A 15133-nucleotide genomic window follows, 5' to 3' on the forward strand; every position below is an offset into this window, starting at 1 on the left:
TTTTAGACTTTTACAACAACTCAACTTTGAATTTATGCAAAGTTTACATACCCTTAAGCCTTATATTTTTTCTAAAGAATTAAACGATAACTAAAGCCTATATGTTTTGTAAAAAGTATAAAAATGATTTCTTGAAATCACACATTTTTCATGAAAAAAAAAGCTAAAAAAAAAAATTACTTTTGTTTCTTTACACATCATAGTGTCAATATTTTTACATCGCAATCTATAATAAATTTTAAATAATTGGAAAGCTTATCATTTTACCTTTAAAAATATGCATCAACCACATCTGTACAACACCTACAAAAAAAGTTATAATTTGTGAAAATTAAAACTGAGATTACGGTTCTTCCCTCACTGATGGCTGGTGTCGGCAAACGATCACCCACAGGTGTTGTTCTCACTCGTCCCGATACATACAAGCTTCGTACAATCGTACCATATACATACACGTTAAGCGAACGACCCATGAAGTGTCGTCGGGTTTTTTTCGTTACGAAATTTGTTGATTCGGTCCTACTTATATATCACTTTTCAAAAGGAAAAAAAAAATATTTTAAAAGTCGAGTGGTTCGACTTGTTGACAGATTTTTTTATAATTATGAGCTATGACTCAATAAACATCCTAACTTTTATGTTTTCTTGTATCTATTATATACAGGGTGTCCCACAGTCACCGCTCCTATTGAAAACCATAGATTCCTGAGGTCATTTTAAGTCGAAAAACTTATGAGGTAATTTTCTCGTTTTCGTCCCGTTTTCGAGTTACCACGGTTTTTATGATTTTTGCTCTCTTGTCCTTTGACTAGCCTTATCTTTGCCAAACTACGTTTTATTTGAAAGATTTTTTTTTACAACCAATCAAGAATTCATTACAGTTTAAGTTTGTCTCAAAACTTTTTTTTCTGCGGACAACCGTTTCTCCACAATTTTGCATCAAACACAATTTTCTTCGTTTTTTAAGTTGTTTTTTACACTTTCATATCATTTAAGTCAAAAAAACACGTTAATGAGTATTAATTTTTTATGCTTTTTATTAAAGCCCAGTTTATTTCCATAAAAAAAAAATAAGTTTTATTTCATAAAAAAGGCTACTGAAAGTAATTAAAAAAAAAATAAAGAAACTGAGTGAATAAAAAAAAAATAATTTTTAAATACAAAATTAATTTAAATGAATAAAAACTTTTTCTGAGCTTTATCTATTTGTTCTTTTCGTAACCACAATAGCTCAGTTTATAATTCATTTAAATTAATTTTTTATTTAATTTTTTTTTTTTTTTTAATTCACTAAGTTTGTTTATTTTTTTTTTTAATCACTTTCAGTAGCCTTTTTTATGGAATAAAACTTATTTTTTTTATGGAAATAAACTGGGCTTTAATAAAAAGCACAAAAAATTAATACTCATTAACGTGTTTTTTTGACTTAAATGATATGAAAGTGTAAAAAACAACTTAAAAAACGAAGAAAATTGTGTTTGATGCAAAATTGTGGAGAAACGGTTGTCCGCAGAAAAAAAAGTTTAAACTTAAACTTTCAAATCAAACTTTGTTTGGCAAAGATAAGGCCAGTTAAAGGACAAGACAGCAAAAATCATAAAAACCGTGGTAACTCGAAAACGGGACGAAAACGAGAAAATTACCTCATAAGTTTTTGACTTAAAATGACCTCAGGAATCCATGGTTTTCATTTTTGGCGGTGACTGTGGGACACCCTGTATATTAAAGTTTGGTTTTGTGTACGTTCGCTAACCGGCCAGACCGGCTGACTTATTTTCTTTATTTTTTTTTTAAATCAAAGAGGTACAAGAGGAGAAGGTTTAAGGCAAACAAAATTCAAGATTTTATAGGGTAAATAGGGGTAACACGACATTGAAAAAAGTGGCTATTTTCTAAACGGTAAGTCGTAAAGAGTTGACTTTTTTTTTAAATGATAGACAAATTTATTCAATAGTTAAAAAAGGTATTGAAAAAATTCAAAAAAATTTCAAAACCAAGTTGTGAAGGTTTTTTTGCAAAATTTTGCACAGAAATTTGAGTTACACCATGAGAAAGATATTAAAAAAAAATGAGGGTTATAAAATGGATTTTTTTCATAGGCCCTGTATTTTGAAATAAAATTTTTTGAAAAACAACCTAATTTTTAATTCAATTCGGAATCTTGTAACTTTTAAATTATTTTATATAAAGCAAGTATTGGTTTCGTAAAAAAAAATTCGAGGTTTTAATCAAAATTAACATTACGATAATCAAGAAGTCCAAAAAAGTGGTTTTCGTCATGACGTCCGTCGATCTGTGCGTCTCACAGTGGGGCAGAAATGGTGGTTTCGTGATATTAATTATCACAAGTCAACAACTAAGATATACTTCTCTAAAGGTTTTTGGTGTGCTGAACTCGAATCTGAAGTCAAAAACATCCTATCAGCTCCCGTTTTTGAAATATTACCGTTAGAAGTTGCAAAAATTACTACTTTTGAGGTTATGCTTTTATGTGAAAAAAATAATACAATTTATTACGGTTTCTGTAAGAACTATTTTCCTTCTTTCAAGAATTTTTTAAATCTTTTCGATATCTTTTTTATTGTTCGAGATATCGTCAGTTTTATGGCTTATTATAATGTATCACATTTTCATCTCCTTTTTTGATAAATTAAGCTAAACACACTTATGTTCTTCATTTTAAGATATCTCGCACAATAAAAAAGATATTGCAAAGATTTAAACGAGTCTTGAAAGAATAAAATAGTTCTTATAGAAACCGTTATGATTTATATTTTTAAAAAAATTCTTCAAATTAAAGCATAACACCAAAAGTAGTAAAAACACGTTTTTTTGCAGTTTCTAACAAAAATATTTCGAAAACGCGATTTGCTAGGATATTTTTGACTTCGGATTCGAACAGTCAGTACTTCGTAAATGTGCAGTTCGCTTCCGTTTTGTCTGCAAAGTGCTTGACTCAAAATCAAGTGAGGGGCGTCCAACAGGTGGACGGTATTTTTTGAAAATTATAATTTCATTGAGCCAGTTTTTTTCGTTGGACAAAAATATTTGTTTTGTTCGGTTTGAACGAGTCCATTTTGTTTTAAATTGGTGTTTAAAATTTCGTATTTTGAAAGTTAAATTATTGGTATTACTAGAACCACAAAAAGTTTTATTTTTTAAATAGCATTCAATGTCTTTGAATTTATCATCGAAACTTTTTTTGTTGCTTGAAAAATAAAGTTCAATCAATTTTTTTCTTGAAACATGAAATTCATTAAAATCTAAAAACAAGTAGGAAATTACAAAATGAAAAATTGGTTATAATAATAAAATTAAATAGTTAAATCTATTTAAACTTCTATAAATAGCAAAATAAAATTTAGCAGGGGTTATACTATGTTTTCATTTCGAATACTTAAACAAAAGAAATAATTCGTTTTTAAACATTTTTAAACGGTTTTTTGTTTCACAAATATTGCTAAATGATGTTTACGAAACCAACTTCGTGACTTAATCATTATTGCAATCAGAGACTATGCAAAAAGAGACTATGGACTGTTTCTCATAAATAAAAGCAATTTTTTTTGTTTAAATGACGCATATAAAATTCAAAAATAACTTAATCACTTTTAAAACAATAACAAAAGTAAGAAAAAGTGGCTACCATTAATTTTTACGAAATAGAAATTATTTTTAAAATTTTTTTTCACTTTAATTCCTTCAAAGTCGATTTCAAAAATTAAAAAAAAATATTTTAGGCAAACATTTAGCAAAGGTGTTTATACGGGCTAATAGAGTTTTTACTGATCATGATTTCTCCATTTTTAGACCTGCTAAATATTTGCCTAAACAGAAGATTTTGAGAAAAAACTAAAAAACGATTTTTTAAGAATTCATTATTTTCTGATTCAATTTTTTAATATAAGAAATTTTTTTTTTATTTTTTTTTAAAGAAGAATAGTAATTGACATACCTTCGTCTATGCGAGACATTTTTATTTTATTTTTTTTTCCCAAAAACTCTTGATTTTAAACAAAAATACCTTTTTTATCACTTATTAAAAACTGAACTTTTCCTCTTTAACACTCAACTTCAACCGCATGACTAATAATAAATTAAAGACTTTGAACAAAACAAATATTCTCATCTTATCAGTTTTACTGTTAAATATAGAACACGTGATCTTTTTTCCCCAAAGCTTTAGTTTAAAAAACAACCTTTATATCACATCACTCTATGGGGCTGCCCCACTGTGCGTCTGTGCGTCGGTGCGTCCGTGCGTCCATCTTTTTTTTTTAATCACTAATGTCGGCTCTTCCCGTGTATCGTTAATGAGTTATTACAATTTTCTCGAAAACGGCTCTAACGATTTCTATTAAATTTGGTGTTCACTAAAGTCTTAGTGATTCGAACAAAACTGCGTTTTTAGTTTTTAACAAAAATTTCGGAGAACAGAAATATGGCGTTGCCGTTTTCTGCCAAATTGATATATTTTTTAGTTAATGTCGTATATTATACTTTAGTAGAATATTTTTTTTTTCTTATTATAAAAGGACAGTTTTATTTCTTTTAATTACTATGTAGGTTTAAATTTTTCACAAAAAAAAAAATGAAAAGGAACATTTTGAAAAAATCCATCTTATTTTTATAAAATTATTAAATATGTGTTTCGACAGAATATTTGTCAGTTTTTTTTATGTTTGTTAACTCATAACTTTTCACTAAGTGAATCAATTTTGATAATTATTTTTGTATACTGGTGAATGCAGTGTGTCTCATTTCGTCAAGTTATTGCTATAGAAACTATGAGAAAAACTATAAAACCCAGTTATGATGCATGGAAGTCGGTTTTTTTTTTTTTTTTTTTCTTTTGATAAAAATGATTTATATAATTTTAATATGGAAACTCGCTTTTGAATCTGCCACTGATTGAATTTTAATCTCAAATATTGGAAAATATCTACTTATTTATTTAAAGAATTATACATATATTCAAAGTTCCACTCAGAAGTTATGGTTTTGTTTTTGTAATTAAGATTAAAAGAAACACCCCTCAAGTATTACGAACCTAGTTATAGCTCTCTCATTCGTGAAAATAAATCATACATAATAAACAATGTCCAAACCTCCCACTCTCCCATTAGAGTCACCCATCAGGACCCATCAAAGTTAACCATCCATAAAACTAAGAATCATTCCCAAGCAATCTTTTGATAAATAATGCACCGCTAAACCACACAAAATTGACGATCATAAAATTTCATTCAATAAATGTGACCAACCATTAACTAAATTGGACTTCTACTGGGAGCTTAAGCTTATACTCGTTCTTTAACGGTATAGTAACCTCATTAATAATTAAACTCCTTCAATCCATCAATGTTTATCTTATCCGCTTCGCTCTGCTCTACCCTCTAGGCTATTGCCACAACATCATTCTCTTTACTCCAAATATTGGAATGGTTATCCATTTCCTTAAGTTTTATATCGTTTCATATCGCAGCAACGGTTCTCATGTTCTATTTTTTTCTTTCTTCCATCAAATCAACGAAATGGTTTTTCAAACTTTTTCTTTCTCTCTCTCGCTCTGTCTTTCTATTTTTCTTTCAGCTTTCCGTCTCCATCATCATCATCATAACAAATTTATAAAATTGCAATTTACGACCCTCTCAGGGGAGGCCAAGAGAATCACGTAGGGGAGCTTACTTGCAGTATAAACCTATACTCGAGTACACAACATCAAATGCTTTGGCATGCACCCTTGCTTGCAACCCCCATCACACGAAATGGGGGTAAAAATGCTTCATCAAGCGAAAAAAGTGAAACAAACTTTTTTTTTTCAAAGTAAGGGAGTGACGGGGAATAAACACAAAAAATAAAAACAACAACATCACACCACTTCACATAACCTGGAGGACTAACTGACTGATGGAGTCCTTGTGGGGGTAATATACAAGCAAGTAAAAAAAAAAAAATGCAATTCATTGACATTGAGCCCTTCGAATCCTTGGGGAGTATGTCAAAACCAATTTGACACAATTTCCTAGCCAGAATGTAAGGTACGATGGTTTTGTCGTCTTTTTCTTCTTCCAGGTCGACATCCTTTTTACAAAAGGACTATGTGGAGTGAAGTGTGTTTGCTGTGTTCCACTCACAACTCACAGTTGTCAAATTCAAGAAAAACAACTTTATTGCACGATGTGTGTCATACTATAGAAGGATGTTATGGTTTTTTTTTTTTTTGTTATTTTTTATTTTGTCAGGTTACAATAGGTAATCCGAAAAAAATAAATGGTTACTCGTGTATGAAAAAAAAATACAAAAAAAAAGGTAAAAGATACAAACGAAACTAGAAAATTTAGGGACAGTATTAAAAGAGGGTTGCCATTCAGTTTTATTTGTGTAAAATAGGGTAAACCATGGTAAATAGAAATAAAATTAAAAAAATGATAAAAATTATAAAAATGATAAAAATGATAAAAATGATATAAATGATAAAAGTGATAAAAATGATAAAAATGATAAAAATGATAAAAATGATATATAAAATGATATAAATTATAAAAATGATAAAAATGATAAAAATGATAAAAATGATAAAAATGATTAAAATTATAAAAATTATAAAAATTATAAAAATGATAAAAATGATAAAAATGATAAAAATGATAAAAATTATAAAAATTATAAAAATTATAAAAATGATAAATATGATAAATATGATAAAAATTATAAAAATGATAAATATGATAAAAATTATAAAAATTATAAAAAATGATAAAAATTATAAAAATTATAAAAATTATAAAAATTATAAAAATTATAAAAATTTTAAAAATTATAGAAATTACAAAAATGATAAAATGATAAAAATAATAAAAATGATAAAATGATAAATATGATAAAAATGATAAAAATGATAAAAATGATATAAATGATAAAAATTATAAAATTATAAAAATTATAAAAAATGATAAAAATGATAAAAATGATATAAATGATAAAAGTGATAAAAGTGATAAAAATGATAAAAATGATAAAAAAGATAAAAATGATAAAAATTATAAAAATTATAAAATGATAAAAATGATAAAAAGTATAAAAATGATAAAAATGATAAAATGACAAAAATGATAAAAAAGATTAAATCATAAAAATGATAAAAATGATAAAAAAGATAAAAATTATAAAAATGATAAAAATGATAAAAATGATAAAAATGATAAAAATAATAAAAATAATAAAAATGACAAAAATGATAAAAATGATAAAAATGAAAAAAATGATAAAATTAATAAAAATGATAAAAATGAAAAAAAAAATGATAAAAATGATAAAAATAATAAAAATGATAGAAATGATAAAAATTATAAAAATTATAAAAAATATAAAAATCATAAAAATCATAAAAATGATACAAATGATAGAAATGATTAAAATGATAATAATTATTAAAATTATAAAAATTATTAAAATTATGAAAAATATAAAAATGATAAAAATGATAAAAATAATAAAAAAGATAAAAATTATAAAAATGATAAAAATGATAAAAATGATAAAAATAATAGAAATGATAAAAATTATAAAAAATGATAAAAATTATAAAAATTATAAAAATTATAAAAATTATAAAAATTATAAAAATTATAAAAATTATAAAAATTATAAAAATTATAAAAATTATAAAAATTATAAAAATGATAAAAATGATAAAAATAATAGAAATGATAAAAATTATAAAAAATGATAAAAATTATAAAAAATGATAAAAATTATAAAAATTATAAAAATGATAAAAATTATAAAAATTATAAAAAATGATAAAAATTATAAAAATTTTAAAAATTATAGAAATTACAAAAATGATAAAATGATAAAAATAATAAAAATGATAAAATGAAATGAAATAATAAATAAATAAAATAAAATACTTATAAATAAAACCTGTACATGGCAACCCTTTCACTTCAATATTTCAGAGTACAAGATTAACTGGCGGAAGAATGAAAAAAAGGCTAACAGAATTGGAGTGAGATTTAACTATTTAAAAAGGTCCCTTGGGGGCCTAAATGGAGAACTTTTAGTATTTTCTTATGCTTTTGTCACTTGAGTGTAAAGAATAGAAGGTAAAGTAAGAAAAATGAAACAAACTGAATTAAAAATTAAGTTTAGATTTGAGTGAATGAAAGAAAATTTTTCTATATAAATTCTCAAAGGACTTCAAAAAAAAAAAAAAAAAAAAAGAAAAGGGTCACTTTTCAATAGAATTCTATATTATATTCTGTCAACAGCCCATTGGGTCATATTGTCAAGACATGTTATTGAAAAGATATGTTTTTGGCTTCTTTCTCAATTTCAATTACAAGAAAGTTTAAATTTACTTCAAAGTTTTTAATAAAGTTAGAAGTATTTTATTTGTGAAATAGATGATTATATAAGGGCTTAAGTTTTAATATGGTTAGGTTAATATTCCTCATGACCTTTGAATGTTGAATACAGGACAAGAATGGAAATATTAAAACAAATTAATTGAAGCACTTTTTTATAAAAAATTTTGGAGGCCTCGCAAGATTCAGTACCCCTGAAAAAAATGTACCTGAAGATGAGAGAGTCAGTATTTGATCCCAAAAAGTTCTATGTATATGTGGTTATAACCCTTTTCCAACAGGTTTTTGAAATGTATTTCTTTATTTCAAAATTGAGGTCCTAATATTTCTAGGAGGTCCTAATAGAACCTTTTTTTTTCTTAAAAAAAATGTAGTTGTCTGTAAAGTCGGTTTACGGACGATGATTTTACGAGATAATGATAAAATGAGATAAAATAATGATAAATGAGATAAAATGATCTAAAAATTATTTATTTGACACCTTTTTTGTAAAAAATTTATAAGATAATAATTCTTATAGTAAATAACTTAAGCTTAAGATTAAGACCTAACATATTTATATATGTATGTTGTGTAGAAAAACGGAATCAATTTTTTATATGAAAAGCTTACAAAAAAATTACACTATTAAAAAGTTTAATATTTCTTCTAAAGGTATAAAGGTATGAAAATAATTTTTTGAAAAGAATCATTATTTATGAAAAAAGTGAAAAAATCTAACTTTTTTATCTTCTAACACTAGTAAATACATTTTTTTATATGACATTCTATAATAAATTTTTTATAATCTGCAAGCTTATTATTTCACGTTTTATATGACGCTTCAATAATATTTCTACGATGCCTACAAAAAAAAGAAAGAATTTTTTAAAGCCACACAACAGATGTTTTGAGGTATTTCTGAAGTTTTTTTTAATAAACTATTGTGTAGCTTGTAGTGAATGTAACGTTTTGTCTGATATATCAAATGAAAGGTAATATTATCAGCATGCTCAGTAAAATTGAAAAAAAAAAAAAAAATAGAAAAATACAATTTTATTGCACCGTGGCATTTTTCAAATTGTCAAAAAAAATTTCCCCAGCCTATTTTATGATTGAATTTTTCATTAATATTACCTTTAAATTATTAGCTTTCAAATAGATTTTTGTATCTGTAATAGTTTATTTTTAATTTTTAATAATTGAAACTTGTACCGCCATGCTAAACATTTCAGGTGGAATGGGAGAAAATGGTGTCACTTTCTTGTGGATGCTGCCATGGTTCATGGATAAGACGTTATCACGTAAAAAAAAATTCATTTGCACAAACCACAAATACATTGTTTGCCTTGAAATTAAAATGAGTCACTGTGGCGTATGTGTAACTTTTTTTTCTTTTTGAATTGAATTTGTTAAATTTTTCTAAAATTAGTAAAAAATCAATTTTCAGTTAATGTCCACTTTAACTTTGAATGTTCTCCTTAATCGAGGTTAACTAAGTTATTGATATCAAGAGCACATATAAATTAGCTTTAGACGATAATCACAAAAAAAAGTAACTTTGAAATTAGTCCAAGGCTTTCGATATATGTATTTATAATGCAAGGCCCTAAGTAGATTACCAATATACTGATGATGTGGACTGGTAACCTAGAATCGAAAGTCCTTGCCACATCACAAAAGTGTATAGAGATCTACCTAATGTAAAAGTGTGCTACCCTAAAGCAGAAAGCACATTATTGGTGTTGTTGTATGTGGTCATTAAAGAAACATCTAGGTCAAACATCAACGCCTGATGCTGATGTTTATATACGTAAAAGTAGCCATAAATAGAAGAAGAGACTACTCATTCTCTATTCAATTAGTTTTTTGTTAACCAATATTCTCCCTCCTTCCAAGTCTGATATAGAAAATTACACATTTTTACCCAGAGAAGAACTTTTCTTATGGCAAAGTAGTGGTAAAATGTATCCTTCTTAAAGAACCAGAAACTTCAAACTTAAGCAACCACATCACCATCATGATTTGCTAAAGAAAAAAAAAACTCAAAAGAACTGCATCTTGAATCTGGGTCAAATATTGACTGATCAACTTTGATGTTTTGATGCTTTTATCACGTATAGAAACATCCTCAGTCAACATTTGCGTTTCTTGATAATGATAAATAAAGTAGAGGGTAGATTTGCCATTTTTGCTGATGCAAGGATTCAAGGAAGTCTCTCTCCCAAGTCTTGGAAATGCAAACTTTTCGATTTAACTCTCCCGGCGTGACATTGATGGGGGGAAAGAGGATATGGATTTTAATGGAAGTGCCATCTTCACTCTTAATGGCCAATTTCCAAAAAAGAACAATTTATGTTGCATGTTCTGATGTTGACGAAAAAAGGTGGGGAAATTGAGTGTGTTCCATTTTCTCTGACAACTTTAATACACAAACATATATGACTACTGGAAATTGGGGGGGCTGTAAGTGAGTGGGGAGACAGCCATGAATATAGACGTACTGATGTGGGACCAAATATTTGTATGATGATGCGAGTAAGCTTGCTCCATTTCCCAACAAGCCCCCTCTCTGTTTGTTTGTCCATCACTTCGAGTGTCGAATTTTCCTTCAATCAAGTGTTTGTCTGTGTACTTTTCAATTTCCTAGTCGAGGAAAAATGTCAGCACACAAACAAACAAAAATACAGAGGGCGAATAATTTTTCCACATGTGTGCGTGTGTGTAAACAACACACACACACACACACACAAATGGGGTTAAGCTCAAGTGGGAGGAGGGTGGTGGAAATTATTTTCTGGTGATGGAAGTTTGTTTTTCTTTCCTTCTTTGTTGTGTTTTGTGAGTTTATTCCATCAACTGAAGACGACCACAGGAAAAAAAAAATGATGTGATGACAGTCGATTGAAAAAAAAAATCATAAAAAAAAATTTGAAGTAGGCAAGGACACAAAAATTCCTCAATAAAAAAAAACCTCTTCCTTAATAAGCTGTATTCTATTCTTGTGTTAAGCAATCAGAGAATGCCGGAGTGTATAAGACTACGACAAGTGTTTTTTGGGAAAAAAAAAATTTTGAAGTAAAATAGCAAATATCCTGATTGTCAATTTTTCGGTATTTTTATTTCCTATCCCCACACATGTCTGTTTTCTTTGGGTGAATTGGCTGAATGTCCTGCATGAAAAGAGGATACAACACACAAATATTTTTGTGTGTTCTTTTTTTTTTGTGGTCTTTTTCAATTCGGAAAAGGATGAAAATTGAATATGTCGTTGGTAGGTATACCTAACAACATACAGAATACAGGGAGACAATTTATTGCAATTCTGACCAGGAAATTGAGGCACACCCATTTTGATGAGATCCTATTTCCGGGGCGGTGAACATATTGCAAATTATGTACCTAGTAGTCCAACAAAATTCTGTAGGTATAACTTTTGGCCTAGGAATGGAGTAAAATTATACTCTCTCTCTCTGATAGTTGGCATACCTTTTACCTATGCCAGATTGCCATATAGGAGAAACTGTTGAATGTGTTGTCACATGTCTGAGTGAGTTCAAAGATCTCTATTTGCAGATTCCATTTTGTTTTTTTTTTTATTTTAAGGAAATGAGAAAAAAATTCTTGTGGAAGTAGAAATTTGCTATGCGGATGGGAGACGAAAACAAATTGGAAACAATTTAAAAAATTCCGTTACAACGATATTGGAGAGATTTTTTTTAATTTTCAATTGGAAGTTCAATCGATTTACTGAGCACCACAAATAAATAGAAAAAAAAAGGAGTCTAATGATTGAATTGGTTTTTTACCCACCAAAAAGCTGTAACTCTAGCCATAAAACTACTTAGTTGGTATTGGCAGCATTTTTAAATTGTTGCTGCACAAAGATTTCACTAACTGACGTAAGACAGAAAGTATGGAAACACAACAAATTTGAAAAATCGATCTATTTTATCTACAAAAAAAAATTGCTACCAATCATTAAAATACTTGCAAAAAAATAATTTTATACAAAAATGTGAAATATATAACATCATTATCATATTTAAAAAACGAATTGGTTTAAACTTAATTTAAATTTTTTTTAAAGAAAGGAGAGTGGGCATTTTGGCTCATTGGTGTAACACATTGTGACATACATACATCAAATGAAAGGTCTCGATGAGTGTATTGTTTTTTAGTATGGGCACAAGTCTGTATCTCGTGCAGGGAAAGTGCAGTGATGCATTTTATGTCTAAAAATGTATGTAATAAAATTCAGAAAAGTATACATTTTGACTAGACGCTCGATTAACTTGGTTCAAAAAAATTACATAACTGTGTTGGGAGATCAATTGGGCTATTCTATCAACAGTTTTCACCTATGACGCAATGCATTTTTCGGTTTTTAAAACACTTTTGTATGGGACGTGGCTCATTGGTGTAGGTATCTCAATGAGCGTGTTATTTTTTTGTATGGACAAAAGACTCTATCTCGTGCAGGGAAAGTGCAGTGTTGCCCAATTGAACTTCCAACACAGTTATGTAATGTTTTTGAAACAATTTAATCGAGCATCTAGTCAAAATTTATACTTTTCTAAATTTTATTACATATATTTTTGAACATAAAATGCATCACTGCACTTTCCCTGCACGAGATACAGACTTGTGCCCATTCTAAAAAACAATACACTCATCGAGACCTTTCATTTGATGTATGTCACAATGTGTTACACCGATGGGCCACGTCCCATACAAAAGTGCCCAGTCTCCTTTTATAATTTTTTTTATGTAACGCAAATTATCAAGCAATTATATAAAAACCAAAACTAGCCTTAAAAAAAGTGTTAGGTATTATTATTTTTTTTTTATTTTAAGAAAAGAGAATTGAAAATTTTTTAAAAATTCTTACAAATACTAAAACTTGCCAGCCACACTAGGTTTTAAAATACTTATCAAAAGTTATTAACAGGATTTTCTCTTTCTACGCATTTTTTGTTTCTCGACTTCTTCGCGAGTTTTATAAAAAATAGTTTTTGGCGACCCCTGCACAATATTGTGTCAGTTATTTAAAAGAAACGGAGTAAAACTGGTATTCCGCTGTACCACGTCCGCACCATTATCAGACATTTTTATTACGCCGCACCACCGCTGCACCACGTCCACACCATGATCAAAAATTTCTAAACCGCCGCACCACCGCTGCACCACATCCGATCAATTTTTAACATTTTTAAACTGCCGCACCACTGAGGCGCTGCACCACGTCCGCATCATTTCATTTTGAAAAAATGAAAAAATATGAAAAAAATTCGCTGCACCACGACTGCACCACGTCCACACTATTTCATTTTTAATGAAAAATTCGGTGCACCACATGATTTATTTATACAAATGTTTAAGTCGTCTTGAAAGTTGTTTTGACTTAAGCAACAAATTGACAGTTCGTAAAAACATGACTTGGTGGTCAAGTGGTTAAGGTGTTGGACTTCTTAATGAAAGTGCTCTGAATACTCGGGTTCGAATCTCCTTATTCTTGTCGGTAGTTTTTTTTTTTATTTTTCAATAATCCAAAATTATGTATCATGGTGTGGCGAATTTTTCATACAAAATTACATAGTGCGGACGTGGTGCAGTCGAAATTTTCCGCCAAACGGTTGTGGGTGCAGCTGTGGTGCGGCGTTCATGATTTTTAAAAACTCAATTTCTATTTTTACTCGGGACTATATATGTACATAATTTCATATTGGAACTAGATGACTGTACAGATATTTCAAAGTGAAGAAGCTCTTCCTGCTCACACTACTAGACAGTGTTTGTAAGAAATTATTTATTTTTCAAAACCTCCATCTCTTAATATTCGCAAAAAACTGATTCTAACATGCATTAAATCGTTATAACTATTGTTTTTATAAGAATAAATAAAACAATTTGTTTACCAGACACTTCTCACAGAAAATTCGGCTCAAAGTAAAAAATTATCATGAGTAAGAAAAACTAAACAGCTTTAAAAATTAATATCTGAGCAACCAAAGAAGATATTATGAAAAGTTTTTAAACTCATTTACAAAGAATAACATTTCTTTTATAAATAAAGACTTTTACCAAGTTTCTACCACTATTAGGTATGAACAAAAAAATTATTATTCATTATTATAATTAAAAGACATACCAAAGAAAAGGTTTTCTTAAATAACACTGGTTAACAAAATTAAACTTTTATTTTGTTGCCGGAACAAAAAAAATACTTTTCTGAAGGTTTTCGGTGTGCTGAACTCGAATCCGTAGTCAGAAAAAATTAATCAGCTCCCGTTTTTGAAATATTACCGTTAGAAAATGCAGTACTTCGGGCCTTATTCTTTTATATAAGGTAAATTGTTTGAGCATATTTAGCAACGGTTTTTATAATAGCACCTTTTTAAATCTGTTTAAATCTTTCCGATATCTTTTTTACTTCTCGAGATATCATTAGTTGTTTGCATATTTCATAAATTTTATAACGTCATTATCTCCTTTATGATAAATGAAGCCAAAGCCACTTACAGTAAAACCCGGATAAGTGCCTCTCGCTTAAGTGCCTAACCCGCATAAGTACCTTTGTTTTTTAGAACCGAAATTTTAAGGATTTTTTCATATAAAATTCATCTTTTAAGTACCTTTCGCTTAACTGCCTTCCCCGCTTAATTGCCTGGCTTTTCAAATACTTATAGTTGAATTTACTTGCAAAAAATTCTTTTAAGTACACATTTGAAACAAGTTTGAACTGAAAGAAAAACTTCGTTTCCTAAACCGCTTTAAATTCA

The sequence above is a fragment of the Episyrphus balteatus genome, chromosome 1 (genome assembly GCF_945859705.1).
Source record: "Episyrphus balteatus chromosome 1, idEpiBalt1.1, whole genome shotgun sequence".
NCBI lineage: Eukaryota > Metazoa > Arthropoda > Insecta > Diptera > Syrphidae > Episyrphus > Episyrphus balteatus.